This window comes from Megascapheus bottae, chromosome 3, assembly GCF_031878675.1.
Source record: "Megascapheus bottae isolate mThoBot1 chromosome 3, mThoBot2.hap1, whole genome shotgun sequence".
Lineage (NCBI taxonomy): Eukaryota > Metazoa > Chordata > Mammalia > Rodentia > Geomyidae > Megascapheus > Megascapheus bottae.
This window is the reverse complement of record NC_143511.1, coordinates 89,587,643-89,606,603: the sequence shown is the minus strand read 5'-3', so window position 1 is coordinate 89,606,603 and position 18,961 is coordinate 89,587,643. Positions and strand designations below refer to the sequence as shown.

At 59.7% G+C, this 18,961-nt stretch overlaps 1 protein-coding gene across 2 annotated transcripts in view; it reads left to right on the top strand.

Annotated features, from left to right (window-relative positions):
* The first annotated feature begins 2,013 nt into the window (after positions 1–2,013).
* Positions 2,014–18,961, top strand: part of Nacc2 (NACC family member 2) — a 55,486-nt gene continuing 38,538 nt past the window's right edge. For both annotated transcript variants that reach the window (XM_090330917.1, XM_090330918.1), the window contains exon 1: positions 2,014–2,116. The gene's annotated coding sequence lies outside the window, so the exon portion shown is untranslated. The remainder of the gene's footprint in view (positions 2,117–18,961) is intronic.

Below are 18,961 nucleotides of genomic sequence, written 5' to 3'. Positions count from 1 at the left end.
TGGGGGGGGGGAAACCTGAGTCTGAGGTGTGTGAAGGCCCGCCCAGAGCCTCACACCACCTAGGACTCCTCACCAGCCACACCCCCAGTCTTCCCCCCCCCAGCCTGCCATGCCCAGTGAGCCACCCAACCACGGCTGCTTGTTCTTTCTAAACCTGATACTTCTCATCTATAAAACAGGAATTGAGAGTTAACCTCTGCTGTATAAATTAAGTTAGGCAATGTGAGCAAGCTCAGAATGTGCAGCACAAGCCTGAAATTTGGTATCCCTGTTTGCATTCAGTGTGCAAGCCGTCCCGCATGTGCACGTGTGTGTGCACACTGGAAAGGCACAGAGGGTAGCGGTCCATGCAAACAGTTCCCTGGATAGCTGTCGTCTTCTAAAACTTCCCAGTGGGCTCCCAGTGTTTTCATTCAAGAATTTCTTGGGCTGGGGGTAGCTCAGTGGTCGAGCCTCTGCCTAGCATGTGAAAGAACCAAATGTCCAAAACTACACACACACACGCACACAAGAATTAAAGAAAAAAAAGAACAAATCTTTAGTGTTTTGAAAACACTAATGATGCCATATGTTGGTGGCGCATGTCTATAATCCTAGCCACACAGGAGGCTGAGATCTGAGGATCAAGATTTAAAGCCAGACCTGGAAGGAAAGTCTGTTAAGACTCATTTCCAATTAACCAGTCAATAAGCCAAGTGAGAGCAGGAGGCCTGGAGTTCAAACAGCTTTTTGTGGCTCACCTAGGTTTCCCAGTTCAGCTGAGATCTTACCTAATGCTCAGGTGCCATCAGAAATCCCTGCGCCTGCCTGGCTGGGCCCTGGGCTTTGTCTTGCTCAGAGCCCACCTCCCCCACCTGGAGCCCCCAAGCCTTCCGCTCACACCTGTGTGGAGCAGGTGGCACTAATGTCTCTTAGGCCAAGACCACATGTCCTTGAGACTACAAGCCAAGCCACATGTGTCCAGTATAGTTGTCCTTCCTCAACACCAGACTAGTGGCCTAGACCAGGACTGAGTTGAGGGTTAAGAGGGGGCTGGGCAAGCCTGCGGGCCTGGCCCCTAAGAAGGAAGGCAGGGGAGTGAGCTGGTATGTGAGAGGCGTTTTCCAAAGCAGAGCTGGGGTTGTGCGGAATCAAAAGTTCAGGCCGAGGGCCAGTCTACAAGGGTGGACGCGCCGGGGCTTAGCCGCGGTGGGGGTCAGGCACACGGCCTGGTGTCAAGCGTGCGCTCCCCGGCCGGATGACCTTGGCTAACTGCCTGGAGGGCTTTAGCCCCAGGTCTCAGCCGAGAATGCTTGGGGAAGTAGGCGGGGCCGCGTTTCTTCTCTTAATCCCCTTCCTCCCGGCGACCTTGATCCTGACCTCTGATCTGGAGCCACCCCGGGGTGGGTCCCGGGTCTAAGTGGGCTCGGGCACCTGAGGACGCGGCCGCCGGAGCCCGTCGGGACCGCGGACGCAGGTTTGGGAGCCGCGACGGCGGGGCTGCGCGCGTGCTTCCGGGCGGGCGGTCCGCTTGTGTCCGGGCACTTGATTCGGGAGGGGTCTCGGCCGCAGGAGCCGGGCTGGGCCGGGGCGCGGCGGGCCTGGCCGGGGCGCGGGGCACGCCTGGTCCGCGCCGGCCCGCGGGCAGTCCGCTGGGCCTCGTGCGGGCGGCCGGCAGTTCTGGGCACTGGTGCCCCACGTGTCTTGGCCACCGCTGCCCGGCGCCCCCGGGGGTCCGCGCGGCCGCAGCCGGGTCCGGAGCGCGGGGATCCCGGCCGCGCGGAGAGGGGCGCGCGAGGCGTCCGGCCCCGCCGGGGGTCGGGGGGGATCGGGGCCCGGCCGGGGGTGGGGATCGGGACGCCGCCCTCCCCAGTGCCCGCCCCTCCCGCCCCGGACCCCCGCCCGGGCGCCCACCTGGCCGCCGTGCGCGCGCCCGGCCCCGGCGCGCGGTCCCTTTAAACGGCCCGCGGCGCCGCCCCCGCGCCGCCCGCCCCGCCCCGCCGCGGTGCGGCCGCCGGTGCTGGGCGAGGTCGGAGAAAGTCCGCGGGCGCCGGAGCGGAGCGCGGGGACGCCGGAGCACTTCCTGCCGCGGGCGGCGCCGCAGCGGCCCAGGCCGGACCGGGCCGGGCGCCCGCAGGTACGGCCGACTCGGCGCCCGCCGCGGGCGGGTCGTCCCGCCGCCGCCCGCACTTCCCGCAAACTCGGGGCGCGGGCCGTCAACTTGCGCGCGCCGCCCTGCCGCAGTGCCCGCCCGGCCGCCCGCGCGCCCGGCCTCCGCGGCGGGGCGCGGCCGAGGGCGGCGGCGGGCGCGGGGCGGCGCGGGGCCGGACGTCCCGGCGGCGAGGACCCCCGGCCCGGCCCGGCCGCCGCCGGAACTCGGGACTGCGCGTCCGGGCGACCCCGCGCGGGCGCCCGGGTCCGCCCTCGGCCGCGGTGCCCGGGCAGGGGCGGGGGGCGCGGCGCGCGGGCGGGGGTCCCTTCGCGGGCCGGCGCCATGGGGGGGGCTTTCCCCGCCCCGGAGCTGAGTCTGCAGAGCCCAGGTCCCGGAAACTCAGCCGTGCGCCCCACAGCCCCTCGCCTCGGCGGGGAGCCGGTCCCGCGTCTGCGCGCGTGGCGGGGCCCGGCCGCGGGCGCCGGGTCTCCACCGCACGTTTCCAGCTCGCCTCAAACTCCTGGGTTCGGGGTCCGCCAGGTCCCACTTCCCAGGCCGGCCTTCCCGGCCTGGGCGCGCGCGGGGCCCGAGGGCACGTCCGGGCTCCCCTGGCCGGTGCGGGGCTCCGGCGGGCGGCGGCCCGAGCCCGGGTTGAGCGCCCTGTGGACGGCTTCTGGCACCTGTGCACACTCGGGCACTTCAGCCCCCGAGCAGCGCTTCTGGGGAGGGGGTCCCCTCTGTCCTTCCGTGGCAATCTCCCCACTGCGCGTCCCTCCTGTTCCGGGGTGAACCGGGAGGGTCAGAGCCGGGCTCGCGTTCTCTCTCTGCGTGGCTGCCTTTGGTCTCATGATGTCTCCTGGGCTGGGGTAGGGGACGGGTTTGGCTGGCCCTGCTTATTCAGAGACAGAAGGGTACATGGTCTGTCTGGGGCCAGGCAGCCACCAGTCCCATCCCACCTTCCAAGAAAGACCTCTTCCTGAGGCCCACGGAGCCACCTGTTCTGGCCCTTCTGCGGAGTCTGTCTGGTGCCCACTTCTGGGAGGCCCTGTGGCATTTCCCCCGTGGTCCTCTCACCACTGGGTGGTACTTCGCCAGAGCCAGAGGGGAGGAGCTGGCCCTGAGCCCTCTTTTTCGGCCAGCTGGTTGGCATTAGCACAAGTAGAGCAAGATATCACTTGTCACCTCTCGGTGGCCAGGGATCTCTTCGCAGTGGTCACACCCAGGGCATGACTGTGTTGAAGGCTGGCCCCGTGAAGCCTGCCCACCCTTCTGAGCTTGTAGCCGTGCAGAGAGCTCTGGGAAGCATGCCTGGAGCGACACTGGGGCTGCCCTCTGTGGGACCCCACGCTGCACCGACCCTGGGTCTGTGGGGTGTCTTTAGCAGGCCTGCGGGCAGGGTGGCCTTTCCGGGAGGGGGCTCCTGGGTGACTCTGACAAGTTAGCCACGCATCTTGTTTTTGGACTAGAGCTTGCAGTACCCTGCTTCTATTCCATACAAGTAGGAGCTGAGCTGCCTTGTTGAGGGCGTGCCTCTGGAGCCCCTTGTGGGCTAGGGGTGGGCAGTTTGGTTTCTAAGTGCTTCTTTGGCCTCAGCACAGTGGTCCTCTGTTCTAGGGACCAGGCATAAGAACGATGGTTTTGTCCTTAACAGGATGTGTGCTCAAGGTTCTAGTAGCACCTGCCTCTGAGCCTGACCGGGATGCACAGGGCTCCCTGTTCCTGCCAGCCCCAGGCCACCCTCCAGGCCACAGAGGGCTTGTTTCCCCCTGGCCAGCCCTCCACTCCTCCTCTATGCCTCCTCCACACTGTCCCAAACCTGACCCCTGACAGTCACAACGCTGGAAGTCCCTGGGTACCCTCTCTCCTGGGTTCTGCAACTTCTGTCTGCTGGCTTCTGGGGCCTCCACACGGATCTGGTGTCAGTCTGGACAGCGGTGGGTGGTTTGAGCACCGGGCTGTGAAGCCATCAGAATGGTTGCCAGATCCTTGGACCCCAAGCCCCGGTGCAGACCCCGCCCTGGGGCCTCCGTAAACCGTGGGTAAGAAACTCAGTTGGGTTGGGCACTTGACCAGAGCTGCCCTCCTTACCCTAGCTGGCTGCTCTTACTGCAGGGTACTTGTTCTGGTCCATGCTGCTGCCAGGCTGGGTTCTAAACACTGAATGATTTGCCTCCAAGGAGTGCCCAAGGCTGACCAAGCCTGGGTTGCCTGTTCTAGAGAACAAAGGCCTGTGGTGATGCCTGGGGAGGGGGGGACTGACCTTCTCTAGGCTGGGGACAAGTGCCTCTAGCTCCTGGGACACTGGGCCTGACCCTCCCCTGGCAAGTGGCCCGCACTTTGTGAGGTCCAGCTGGCCTGAACATGTTGAGGCTCACGAAGCGTGTGTGTGTGTGTGTGTGTGTGTGTGTGTGTGTGTGTGTGTGTGTGTGAAGCCTGCTCACTGGGGCCTGGACACTGTCCTGCATCCTGGGCTCTGGAGTGCCTGCTCTTTACCCTCCATCCTGTTATCCCAAGCTGCTCTGGGCAGCCCCTGGCCCTGCTGGACCTGAGCTGCGGCACTCTGGACCTTGGACACCAGCAGGTGGAGAGGTAACTGGCAGCCTAGGTCTCCTCTGGCGCCGCCCCTGCCCCTGCCCCGCTTCTCTACAGGGGCTGCTCCCAGCCTGCTCTGTGAGCCCAGGTCCTGGACACCTCTTGTTTCTTTTTAGCGAATTTTCACCCCAGGCCAGGCTCTCACCCTGGATGAGGTCATTTGCAAAATACGCTCCCTGAGGCCAAGGGCTCCCTGGGTGTCCCCTGCGGCCACACCCTGGGGAGTAGGAGGATATAGCCTGGGGCCAGGACCCGTGTGCAGTCCTTCCTGGGTGCAGGGTCCCTGGGGGCTGCAGGCTGTGTAGCGTGAGGGGTGAAGTCTAAGATGGTGCTGCCGCTGCTGGGTGCTGTCCTGTGGGGACACTACGGAGGACCTGGGACCTGGGTCCCATCACTGGAAGTCACACCCATCCACCTAGACTCTCCGGCAAGTAACCTGCCCTCTCTGGGCCCCACTCTCGGCCCACGGTCCCTGGGGGGTGAGCCGGCCTCCCCACTGGCCAGGCCTGGCCTGCCTTGGGATGGCAGGACCCTTCCTGGGGAATCCCTGTCCCTTTAAGGGAAGCTCCCCCACCCCCACTCCCTCGGGAGGCACTTTCTGGTCCCGGGAGAAAGAAGCTGGCTTCCTCTCTGGAGGAATGTCACCCCTCCCCCCCACTGGTCCAGGCTTTGGAGGGCTGGTGGCTACTGTGGAGCTGCTGTCAGTTCCAGGCCTACCCAGGGCCCCCGCCTGTGCCTGGGGCGCCGGCGGAGCCTGGGACCTGCAAGTGCCCATATATAGTCACTGGGGTGAGCTGAGCGGCCCTCCTGGACCGTGTGGTCCCGAGGGAGGGTGGGGTCCCCTGGGCGTCTTGGGGGCGGGGTAGCAGTCAGAGGGGCTGCTGGGGCTGGCTCAGAGAGCATGATTGGTCCTGTGAAGTCAGACCTCAGAGGCAGTTCGTTGATTGAAAATGCAAAAAATCTCTCAAGCCGCCTGATCAGGGCCAAGTACATCTTGGGAAACACCATTTTTGTTTTTGAAAGTTGCAGTCAGTAATGGCCAGTGGCCAGAGCTGCCTGGCCTTCCTGACTGGGCATTGGGGCTGGATGCCCCAGGCCGAGGGCCGGCTCCTGCCCCAGATCGGCCCAGCTTCTCCTCCCTGCAGATCAGTCCTGGGCCCTGGTGGGCGCCGGCTGGCTTTGGGGGAGACCTCTGGGAAGGAGCGAGTTCCCCGGGGCATCTGCTCCCAGGCATCTGCCCCCGGGCCTTGTCCTTGGCCTTTAGTGTCTTCTCGAGTCTCTGTGCCCGGAAGGAAAGAAATAGCTCTTTGCTGAGGCTCCTCCAGATCCCGGCCAGGCGCTCACACAGTTTTGCTCAGTTAATCTACTTCCCAGTGCACTGCGAGGGGCCTTTGTTAAATTTTGTATATTGATACTTTTTGTTGTTGTCAGCAGTTTTTTCCTTCCTTTCTGTTTTTTTGGATGTAGAGCCATTAGGGTGAGAGAAGATTAAAAAGATACATTACAATTAAAATGTTAATGAAATCTGCATCATACAACTTTTGAAACCCTTTAGGCATTAATCTGGCCTGTGTCACGTCCATTAACTTCGGCTATTTTTATTCCATACTGACCCCTGCTGAGAGATTTGTGCTATAATTGGATTTTTTTTTTAAATAAAAAAGAGGGAAAGAAGCTTTTAAGGAAATAGAGGTTGAGTGGTCCAGAATGAAGAAACACAGGAATGGGAATCTGAGGATCTGTGGCCCCTCTGGGGGGCAGACCTATCACCTGTAGGATGCAGGGTACCTGGTCTTGTCTGTCCTGGGCCCAGGACTGGGGGATCCGGAAGGGGGAGCCCCATCTTCCCCAGGGCTGCCGCGTCTTCAGGGTGTGGTACGCGGGTGTGGGAGGGTGGGGCAGTATCTGCAGTCCTCTGGGGTCCCGGAACGGCTCTTGCCACCCCAGACACAGCCGTGGTGTTAGAGCTGGTCAGGTGGTTGGCAGTGGGCTGCAGCAGACAGATTTCATGTCTCTGTGTTTTCGCAACACCTTTCTATAAAGGGAAACATAATTTAAAATATGATTACTTAGTGTTGTAACAGCGCCTCAGTCGCTGCGAGGCGACCGAGATCATTATCAAGAGTCTGATATTAACTTGCAAGGAATATTATGCAAATCACCCACAACCCAGGCCTGGAGGAGGATTCCTCCTGGGGCGGGGCAGGCTGGCTCCCCAGGCTTGAGGGACTTGGGGACCTCGGAGTGTGACATGTCAGACCTTAGTCCTCGTGGCTGAGTCTCCTCCTTTGCCCCTGTGGACAAAGGAGAGGTCCAGGACCAGGTGAGCCGCAGCTGCGTGTGCCAGGCCCAGCCCGGAGTCTGGTGGTGGGACGCGGGCCCCCTAGCAGGTCCTGGGGCTCCCAGGGCCTCCCGCACCCAGCTGTGCAGTGCATATCTTGGACTGGGCCCTTTATGCTTGGTTGTCGGTGAGGCCCTGGGGACCTGGCTGCTTCTGGGGGCTCCGGAAGCTACCAGGGATGAGTGGTATAGACCAGTTTAGCAGGAGTGCTCTGACCTGGCTCCCCGCCCCCGGCGTGGATGGCATGGCGCCCACATCTGCCCTTCCTGAGGCAGAGCAAGCTTAGGGCTTATTTGTGGGTCTCAAAAATGTGCTCCCCCCTGCCATTATCATGAAAGTCTAGAATTTCAAGAGTACCAGGCTTGCCTCCAACATGGTGTAGCCGCACACTCACCAGCATGCGTGATGTCTGGGATCCAGGCCCGCCCTTCCCTGGCGCAGAGCAGCTCTAGGGCCTCTCACTCTGCATGCCGCCAGAACTGCCCCAGGAGGGCAGCCCAGCAGGTGGACAGGCTCCTGTGATAGCATTGGATGGAGGGGACCTCGATGTGGGTCTGTGAGTGCCTGCGTGGCTACTGCCCCAAGAAAGAGCCAGAGTTTAGAGCCAGTGTCCTTTTGGGATTTGCGTCTCGTCCTCACTGAGCTCAGACCTTGACCCAGGCCTCGGTTTTTCTGTGTGTGAAGTAGAAGCAGCAGGCCTGACTGTACCGGGAGCCCCTGGAGGGCAGTGCCCGCATGTACATGTGTGTACATGTATGCATGCACGTGCATGTATGTGCACGTATGCATGCATGTGCACATGGTATCCTGGGGAGGGCGGGTTGTGCTCTGGTGGCCTTGGAACAATTGTCAGGCTCCTGGGACTGCCTAAAAGTGCCCCGCAGATGGAGCGTGGGAATCCATCCTCCCCAAACCCTGGAGACCCGCCACGGGTCATACTCAGGTGTCGGTGGCCAGGGGTCTGGGGCCCTGGGGTCCCCTCGGCCTCCTGCCGCGCCCATGGCCCTGGTGTTGCCTGGCCTTGGCCCAGTCACTCTAGGCTGTGCCTCCAGAATGGGTGCTGGACTTGAGGCCACCCTGAATCCGAGGTGGATTCACCTTGGGACCTCTGCTGACAGCATCTGCTTGGAGGGCCCGGGTGGAGGTGAGGTTTTGGTGGATACTGTGTGTGTGTCGTCCCCCCCCCCCCTCGTGTGCAGAGTTACAGAGATAGTCTGTTGGACACAGCTCAGGCGTGGCACAGGGGCTGTCTTGGAGGAGCAGAGCCCAGGAGAGGGGTCGAAAGAGAGAAATGGGGCCGTGGCTTACATAAGCTTTGGGACAGGACAGAAAGGGATGGTGTTAATTATTGTAACCCAGTTTAGCAGGGAGCCATGTCACATGAAGTGGCCTGGAAGCCACCAGCACCTGGGTCACAGTGGAGCCCCAGGGGCCGTGGTGGCGCAGGGCAGCCAGAGTGGCGTGGGCTCTGACCGCAGCCTTCAGGCTGTGCAGGAGGCAGCGCTGGTGTGAGCCTGGACCCAGTCAGAGTGGGAGCCATTTCCACTAGCAGCAGTCTCATCTGCTCCCAGAGCAAGGGGTGTGTGTGTGTGTGTGTGTGTGTGTGTGTGTGTGTTTGTAGGGGAGGGAGAATGGGGGAGAGGGTCTCTCTCTCCCCTTGGTGGCAGATGACAGGACTTGGCCTCTTTTGGGAGCAGCAGAGCCTCGGATTTCTTCTGTCCCTTCTGTCCAGTGTAGGTGACCAGTTGCATGGAGGACAAGCCAGTAGCCACAAGGTCATGAGTGACTTCCCTGGGGTCTAGCTCTGGGCTGCTCCCAGATTCCTCAAGAGGAGGAGGAGGAACTCGCCCCCCCCCAACACCCTCGAGTCGCCCCTGTGCTGGGAAGCCTCAGAGTGTGTGGAGAAATCCTGTCCAGCTCCTGCCGTTGGTGCAGGGCTCCTGGGGTGTTTGGCAGCTGCCCTGGAGGGTCTTTGCATGTGCTGAGGGCTTCTGAGAGCCATCTTAGTCACCAGGGCCCCCTCCGCCACGCCAGGAGAGGTGAGCTGGATGTTTTGAGCCTGAGGCTGGAGGTTCTGGAAGGGCCTGGTGAAACCACGGCCAGTTTAGCAGCAAGGCCAGCCAGCACCCACTCTGAGGATCTTGCTTCACATGTGACACCCACAGAGAACCACGGGCTAGGGAGGTCCACGCCAGCTCCTGGCCACCCAGTGTTGGTGAGTGGGGCGTTCGGAACCATGGAACGTGAGCTGCCCCCGTCTACCTCAGTGGCCCCTTCACCCACCCCTTCAGTGCCTGCTTCACCCTCTGGTCCCCACTGGGTGCTGGGCAGTAACCAGATAGGAGCTGCAGGTCAACACCAGGTCCCCAGGTCCCCCCAGGCATGTCCTTTACAGCAGGGCTTCTGGAGCAGTGGCCATGTACTGGCCACTTGGTAAATCATGTTCTCCTGAGGCGTTGAAGGTTAGTGTGTCTGTTTTTAGTTCACCTGAAGGGTTGAGAGAGAGAGAGAGAGAGAGAGAGAGAGAGAGTGTGTGTATGGCCTGGGGTGCTTAGCCTTTGCAGGTCCTCTGGTGCCTGTGTGACTGCTAGGCACGGACCCGTGCCGCAGCAGGTGTCGGACTTCTCTTCCCTCTCTTGAGACCAGGTCACATCCTGTCTGTGGATGGTGCGTGGTGCCGGCCCTGCATCGGTTGAGGGGCTCTCTGGTGGTGGCCCCGTGTGGCTGTGAGCGAGGTGCCCGTGGGAAGCGGTGAATAGCCATCAGACAAGCTGTGTCTGCAGGGTTCCTGAGCCTGGAACGTTCTGTGGTCTCCTCTGAGCTTTCCTGGTCTTGGCTCTGAGGTCCGGCTCTGTTTGGCAGAATGTCTTGCGTTGGGGTCTACCTGTGGCTTCCGCCGGGTTTGCACCTGCCGGTCTTGGGCAGGGGGCTTTGCCCGTGTGAGTGACCCTCGGCTCCCACCTGGAGATGGGGACTGAAGGTTTCACTTCCGGTCCCCCGGCTGGGGAGATGAGGAGGCTGGCACATGCTGTGTGGAGGCGCAGGACGGACCTGGGTCCCGGCCCCCAGCCCTGAGTCCCTGGGAAGGTGGTTAGAAACTGCCCTTCTGTGCCTGCCTGGCTCAGATGGCACGGTTCTGGGGACATGGTAGGGCAGTTTACAGGCAGTGCCATCTGAGCCAGGCAGGTGCTGTGGCGCTGTGCTGCCCCTGCTTCTTCCCTTCCCTCAGAGCACTGGATGGTGGGTGGACTCTGCCTCACTCTGCCCCCACTCCTGACAGTGATGAGTGGGGAGTCCTGTCTTGTCACGGCTCCTCCATCTCCTGTCATCGGAGCTACCAGGGCCACCTTGGTTCTTGACTGACAGTATCGCCGGTAACCTGGTGGGTCCAGGCAGTGGTCCCGGGCGGTGTGGTCAGGGCAGGGGTTAATGGCATCCGGGGGCCACCGTGGTAGGACTGGAAACTTCACTGTTCTTACATAGTGCTGGAGGCCAGAAGTTAGAGGTCCAGGGGCGGCAGGGCCCCCTCCCCCAGGCTCGTAGGGAGGGTCCTGCTCTGGCTGTGCTGCTACCCTGGTGGTGTTTGGCCCCTGTCCCCATCAGATGACATCGCTCCGGACTCTGCTGCCACATGGCCTTTGTCTCCCCGCTTTCTGTTGCCATCACAGGATGCCCAAGGCTGGGTGACAGTCAAGAACAGAGCTTCATTTGGCACATGGGTCTGGAGGCTGGATGTCTCTAAGTGTGTGACGTCTGCATCTGTTTCTCCTTCTGAGAAGGAAGGAAGCAAACCCCGGTGGGGAGGGGTGGCCATGCAGCTTTGAGGGTCTCCGTTGCATCCAGCGAGGCTCCAGGCTGGCTGGGCTGCAGCGGGGCTGGGGGTTGGGTGTGTCCAGGAGAGGTGCTTTGGCACTGCACAGTGGGGGCAGCCGTGGGTCTCCAGCAGCTCAGAAGCACCTGCTAAGGGCCTGGCTCCTTTGAGTTGTGGGGCCTCTAAGATGGAGTTCTCCAGGATGTTGCCCCCTGGCCTGGGACGGGCAGGGACAGGCAAGCCAGCCTGACCATCTGCAGCCATGCCACTGACCAAGGCCATTGACAGACAGGGCAGATCTGGCACTTGAACTTGGCATCTGAGCCTTCCCTGTCCTTGTGAGTTGGAACCCAGGGTACTGGCCACGCCCAGTGTCCCCCCAGGGGAAGGCGCTAGGAGAGGCAGAATAGGAGGCTCCTCCTTGAGCCCTGAGCTCCAGCATTGCAGGGAGTCGTGATGATGGTCCCCAGGCCCGAAGGTCAGCTACTCCCCCCTCCCCGCTGTCGCAAAAGGGGAAACGAAGCCCTGGGGAGTTGGGGTGACCATGTTGTCACACTGCAGGGCAGCGTGTTAGGGAGTTGGGGCTAGCGATGGCTTGGTTCTGGAGATTTTCTTGCTGTTCCACAGGTGCCTGGCATGCAGGCTGCTGCTGTGGGGGCTGGGGAGGGTCAGGCAGTGTGAAGACAGCAGGACTCCAGCAGGCAGTGGGCTGGCTCCCCGCCACCCTCCCAGTCCCTCCCGTGACCTGATATTGCCTGTTTGTTCCCTGGTCCTGGAGGGCAGCCATCACTGTGTCTGAGTAGCCCCGGGAAGGACAAGCCCGGCGGGGCCGTGGGTCCTCAGCCCCGGGGTGGACTGGGCCGTAGCCAGAACTCCTCCCTTGCATCCCAGGTTTTCTTGCATGGCTTTGGTTCCTCCTCAGATGGACCGTGCCTCCATACTAATCCTTAGTGGAGCAGCCCAGGGGGTGGGCGTCCAGGACCCCCTCAGAAGGAGCAGAGACAGGGCCATGAGGGAGGCCAGGGCCTGCCCTAGGCCTGGCTGACCTTCCCAGGGTGGGGGGTGCGCTGTACCTGGCACGGTGTGGTGACACAGAGGTCCTGGAATGTGGTGGTGTGTCCTCAGGGTGCGGCTCTGTGCTGGCCCAGGGTAGCTCATGGTGTGGAGTTGTTTGGCTCTGGCCCCCAACCCTGGCTGGCATCTGGGTTCTCTTGTTGCCACCCAGGTTTTTCCTGGACAATGGCAGCACTCGTGTGACTGGCCCTCCTGGCATTCATCGCATTTCGGGTCCTGGATTCCAGGTACTCTTGTCTGCCTGCTGGCTCCAGAGGTTTCTGCACGGGAGAGGCTGCAGACCCCTGCCCACCTGCATCCACATTCTGAGTTTGGGTCATGTCACTGGCTGTGCGGGTCAGGTCTGGGATGGCAGCTCCTCAGGGTGGGGGAGGGGAGCGAGTCCACCTCCCGGTGGCCTTTGGGCCACTCTGAGGGCCAGGTGGCCTCTCTACATTGTGTGGACGTAGCTTCGCATGTCATCGTCACAGGCCTGGACGGGGGCCACAGCTGGAGTTGTGGGGTAGGTGATGGCCTGGGCCCCACCTCAGGCTGCTCCCCGGCCATGTCCCCTTGGCCTCTCTGAGTGGTGGGGGCTCAGTCTCTACAGTGCACCGCTGGCTTCCCTTCTCTGATTCCACCCAGTGGCTCCAGCTGGCACATGGGTCCTGAGATTGGAGCTCTGTGCATGGGGACATGGTGGCTGTCCCAGGGGGATGGCAGGGCCTACTGCCCTGGGCCACAGGGATGGGTGCTGGCGGGCTTGGTGGGGCTGGGCCCCTCCCTGCTTGTCTGCGGCTTGTCTGGCTGGGGGAGGTCCTGCTCTGTGGCCCTGTCTCCGGGGCAGGAGCTGGGTTGGGGTGTATATGCATGTGAGTGGTTTCTAGCATCTGCGCTCCAACTGATAGAGCGTGTGTGCTTTTTTTTTCTAAAGCTGTGATTGAAGTCAAATTAACATATTTACCTTCTGGGCTCCCCTGGGAACCGTGTGGGAATGGGAGAGGTGCGGCCGCGGTGGCAGTGTGCGGTGACAGTGGTGGGAACGCCTGCTCCCCTGGGACAGGTGCTGTGTTAGAGCCTCCGGTGGCTTCCACAGCAGTGACTTCCAGGGCCGCTGGCCCAGGGCCCGAACAAGGCCAGAGCCAGACCTTGTGATCGCGTGATCCTGAGCAGGGCAGTGCAGGGCCGAGGGCGTCCCAGCCACCCCAGCCACCCTGCAGCAGCCTCTGCGCCTTCTGCCCAGCCCTGGGCTGACCTGGCTTCTCTGTGCCTGCATCTCACCGCCCCTCTGCATCTCTGCATCCAGATGTGGTTTGGTGGCAGCAAGCCTCAGTTTCTCCCTCCTGGGCTGACCTGGCTCCTCTGTGCCTGCATCTCACCGCCCCTCTGCATCTCTGCATCCAGATGTGGTTTGGTGGCAGCAAGCCTCAGTTTCTCCCTCTGTGGGCCTTTCACTGAGCCCGAGACTCAGCCTTCACATGGCTGGGGTGGGGCCTCGTCACCGTGTTTGGCTGCTTCACTCATGCTGCCTCCTCGACTAAAGCTGCACGTTGAGTTTGGTAGGACTGGCGTACGCAAGTCTGGCTTGCAGGCAGGTGGGCCAGGCATGGGGTACACTGTAAAATGGGGTGCACCTGGCCCTGGATAAGGGTACCTTGGCCCCCCATCCTCTCCACCACAGTTGTTGAGTGCTTGGGATAGGATCTGGGCTTGCCGGGTGCTGGTCATGTACTGTGCCACTGACTCCACCCACAGCCCACTGCTTTGGAAGAAACGGGTACGTGGCTTGGTCAAAGACAAGCTGAACATCATGATCATAAAACAAGCTGGATGTGTGCTCACGCCTGTAATCCTCACCCTCAGAAGGCCGAGATCTGCAGGTCACTCTTTAACATCAGTCTGTGTAGGGAAAGCCCTTGAAAATCATCTCCAGTTAGCCACACCCAGCTGACAATGGAGCTGTGGCTTCACCGGTAGAATACTAGCCATGAGCAAGAGAGCGCAGGGACAGTGTGCTAGGCATTGAGTTCAAGCTTTAGTATCAGGGTGTGTGCACATGCACACACGTGCGCACACACACACACATTAAAGCTCTGTGTGCATTAAATACTCCCCCGCCTCCCCAAGCCCTGCCCAGCCCCTGGCAGTCCTGTTTCTGAGGAGCTGGCCACTCCTGGGTCCTGTGGAACGTTCTCTTCTAAGTCTGTCTTCTGTCACGGCATCATGTCTTCAAGGTTCATCCAGGCTGTCGACAAACCAGGACTTCGTGATTGTGCCCAACAGTATTCCGTGATTTGGTTTTTTATCATGGTTTAAGGAAGTGTGGTTCAAGCAGTGGAAGGCCTGCCTAGCAAGTCAAAACTCAAACCCCAGAACTACGGGAGACCGAGAGGGGAGATGGGGGAGAGATGGAGAGGCTGTCAGGCCGTAATGGGAAGTTAGTCCCAGACTCCCCTGGTTCTGTGAGTAGAAAGATCAGGGCCCATCCCACGGTGGGCACAGTCCTGTTAAACAGCATCCCCAGAGGCTGCTCTTCATTCCCGGGGAAGGAGGCCCCCGCTGCCTCCAGCCGCGCACCTCCAGTTTTGATAACTTCACGGCATGTCTCCTGGTGGTCGTAGACACGACAGGCTGAAGAGCAGGCTGGGTGGCCCACTGTTTGTTCGTGGGCTCCGTGGGTGGCCGCAGCCAGCACCTCCCTCTCTGGCTGTTCTCCTGGAAGCTCGGAGATGGATTGGACGTTGGGTCCCAGGTACGGGCTTCTCAATGCAGGGAAGTGTGCAGTGGGGTTCACACACGGGCTGTGGAGGGGAGTGTTGTCCCCCCCTTGCTCCTCAGGTGTGAAGGACGTGGCTCTCCTGCTCTCCAGTGCTGGGACTCAAGGGTGCCAAAGTGTGTGATCTCTGGGATTCCGCGTGCTTCACGTGCCACGGGGACCCTCACAGTGGCCTCAGCATGAGGGGGTGAGAGGGAAGGGCCGTGGGGTGAGGAGGGGCCTGAGTGGTCTCTGCATCCCCAGGCCTTGCGTGTAGCAGCTGCTGTGGCACAGAGCCCCCCTTTAGTGTGCGGGGTCCGCTGGCTTTGTGGAGAGGTGAGATCTCCCATCGGCTCTGCTTCTGCTCAGCCCCTGAAAGCGTTCTGGCTGGACTAGCAGGCATCCCGTGGCCTTGTCCCCTCCGTTGAGCTGTGACAGTCTTCTTAACACCAACAGCAGCACTGGACATGGGTGTTCTCCATTGCCCAGCCCAGGGCCCCCCACTTCAGGCCGGCAGGCTCAGGCGTGCAGCAGCCACCGTGGACCACAGACAGACGGTTTCTTTCATGTGGCTTGCAGTTTGGAGTGGCCTGTGGCCCGACTGGTGCTCATGGCCGCTCTGCCTCTGCGTGGTCTCCTCTGGGGGTCTTGCTGCGGCCCAGGCTCCTGCAGCCTAGAGTGAGCCGGCCCCAGTCGTCGCTGCTTGGCCCTTGGAGCATGGAGGTCCTGGAGGCGTGGAGGAGGATGGGATTGTCAAGCGTGTGCTGGGTGTTTCCTGCCGCTGCGTTTGAGGCTGCCTGGGGAGGGTGACATGGGTAGCCACAGCGGAGGGCTGTGAGTTCCTCATGGGAGCAAATGGCTGTTATTCTAGATGACCTTGGAAATCGCCAGCTCTGCTGGAACAACCTACTTGCCTTGTGAGGGAAGAACCTTGACTTTCTAACTGGCCAGGTCTGGAACGCGACGCGGTGGGTGGCCGTGGCTCTGGATGGGGATCACCCTGTTGCCACCTCGTGTTCCACACACGCGCTGTCTCCTAGGACCAGCTGGCCTCGTTCGTCGTGGGGCCTCGCTGTGTTGCGGAGCCTGTCCTTGTACTTGTTTTTGTTTTCATAGTTGTGGGGCTTGAACCCAGGGCCTGGGCACGGTCCCTGAGCCCTTTTGCTTAAGGCTAGCGCTCTACCACCTTGAGCTACGACGCCACTTCTAGTTTTGGGTGGTTAATTGGAAATAAGTCTCACGGGGACTTTTCTGCTGGGGCTGGCTTCGAACTGAGAACCTCAGATCTCCACCTCCTGAGTAGCTAAGAGATGCCAGCTACCATATCCCATTCTGTCCTTGTCCTGTGGTTCTCCTCTTCCCAGGAACTGGGGTTGCAGGTGTGGACACCACTCCCAGCTTCACCAGTCACAGTCTAACAGCTTGCACGTGGATGTGATGACCCAGTCCACGCGCGGTGGGGCACAGACACACCCCTCCAAGCAGGGCTCCCGGGAACATGCGCACTTTCACAGAGGCTCTCTGGACTTGTGTGTATTATGACCACGACTAGTAAAGCTCTCTGCACACCGCCTACAATTTTCCATTCATCCGGGTGAGTCTTTTATCTCCTGTGCACTCGCTTACTCTGGTGCCGTCCCAGGGCGCCGGGGACAAAGCTGCCTCCCTTGACACAAAGCTGTGCTCTGATGTGCTTCCTCCCGGGGTCACCTTCCCGTCCCCACAGCTCCCGCTGGGTCTCCCTTTCATCCTGCATCTCTCTTTAACTACTGAGCGGACTTCTCTCTCCCAGAAGGGGTAAGGAAACCACAAAGGTGAGGGGACCCACTGTCCTGCACAACTGGTGACCAGGAGCACGCTGTCCTGTTGCACGTGTGTGTACACTCAAGTATCCACACGCACGTGCATAGACACGTGCACAACAGAACATACGACACGAGACACGTGCATGTCCACATGTTTTACCCATGCGCACAAATACACTGTACATCATATGTGTAAGACATGCACAGCTGTGCATGTGACACACGTATATATTTACCAACAACACATGTACAGTATGCTTCACACATGGGATACAGGAGCATGTGTACCACACAGGTACCTCAAACACATGGATAAAGTGGATGCATGCATGTCTATGTCTTGCCTGTACATGCACGGCACAGGTGCCCTATGTTTTACACATGCACACATAGTAAGTGTGTACTCTATGCATGCACAGGCATGCGTGGCCCAGCCATTCCGGTATACCTCATACACCTCAGTGTACATGCATTAAGACTTGTACACACGTGCCCTAAGTCATGTATATGCGTTGACAAGTGTATACATGTCTGTCATAGAACATGCCTCATAGATGCATTAGTGTACAGTGCATGCATTTGCGCATTTTACATGGCACATGCACACAGTGTGTGCCACATACTCACGGGGATGTGTACACCTGCACACCATACTCACGTGTACATGATATATCACAGTATCTTCAGCAAACATGCACACACCGTACCACATGTCATGTGCATATCTGCACATGTGTGTGCATACGTTACCCCACCGCTGTATCATCAGTCACATAAGCCACACACAGGGCCACACACCACACACATGGTCACGCACACCGCAGGCTCACACGTGTGTCTGTCTACATGCTCACAGACACGGCTGAACCTGCTTAGACCAGGCCGTCTGTGCTTGGGTTGTCTTGTGGTAAAGCCTGACCTGTGAAATCAGAGCCCTCTACCACAGGGCTTGTCACCAGCCTAGATCACAAGTTTTAGAATCATCTTATCTCTCCCAAAAGTCTTGGTGGATTTTGACAGGAGCCCTGTTAGACCTGCGTCAGAACTGGTGTCTTTCGAACACTATGTGTCTCTCCATATATTTCAGTCTTGATTTCTTCCACCTGAATGCTGCTGTTTTCCACATCGACATGCTTCCTTTGCTTCACATGAGGTCCTTTCTTTCTTTCGGGGGTGATGGTCGTGGTGGTCATGGGGCTTGAACTCTGGGCCTGGGCGCTGTCCCTGAGCTCTTCAGCTGAAGGCTACCACCCTACCCTTGAGCCAAGCCTCACTTCCCGTTGTCTAGAGGTTAATTGGAGATAAGCGTCCTTTTTTTTTTTTGCCAGTCCTGGGCTTGAGCTCAGGGTCTGAGCACTGTCCTTGGACTTTCTCAAGGCTAGAGCTCTACCACTTGAGCCTCAGCACCACTTCTGGCTTTTTTCTATGTATGTGGTACCGAGGAATCGAACCCGGGTCTTCATGCATGCTAGGTAGGCACTCTACCACTAGGCCAAACTCCCAGCCCTCAGGTCCTTTTGTGCATGGGCTGGCTTTGAACCTTGGTCCTCAGATCTCAGCCTTGTGAGTAGCTAGGATGACAGGCGAGAGCCACCTCACCTGGCCCCTTGCTTTCTTTTTGAATGATTGTCAGTGGCATTATGTCATTAGTTTTTTTTTGGTATTGTTTTTTGCCAGTCGTGGGGCTTGGACTCAGAGCCTGAGCACTGCCCTTGGCCCTTTTCAAGGCTAGCTGTCTACCACTTGAGCCACAGCACCACTTCTGGCTTTTTCTTTTTCTTTTTCCTTTTTTTTTTTTTGTGGGTCATGGGGCTTGAACTCTCGGCTTGGGTGTTGTCCCTGAGCTCCTCTGCTCAAGTCTACCACCCTACCCCTGGGCCTGGGCGTTGTCCCTGAGCCCTTTAGCTCAAGGCTACCACCTTATCTTCCAGCCAAGCCCCACTTCCCATTTCCTGGAGGTTAATTGGAGATAAGAATCTCAGGTCCTTTTGTGCCTGGGCTGGCTTTGAACCTTGATCCTTGGATCTCAGTGGCCTGAGTATGGAAACTGGGTCTTCCTGCATGCTAGGCAAGCATTCTACCACTAGGCCAAACTCCCAGCCCCTATGTCATTAGTTTTTTTGTCATGTTGGAATGTAATAATGAAATTGTGTGGCCTGTGACCTTGACATGACCTTGTTGGTTGTGGGAGTTTTACATTGAGTCTGGTGATTCCCTGAGTAGGTCTGTGACTGCTTTGGTTGCCCCTTTGCCCCGGGCTGGTGCACCGTCTTTCTGTCTTTTGTGGGGAGGGAGTCTTGCCTTGTGTGGCCCTGGCCGGCCCTGGCGGTTTGCAAACTTCTGAACTTACGCAGCCTCTTGAGTAGCTGGGACCCCCAGAAGTACCACAATCCCTGGCTCTCTCCTCTTTCCCACTTGTTGAGTTTTTATTCTGGTGGATGTCGTACTTAGTCAGATACTGTTTTGCATTACA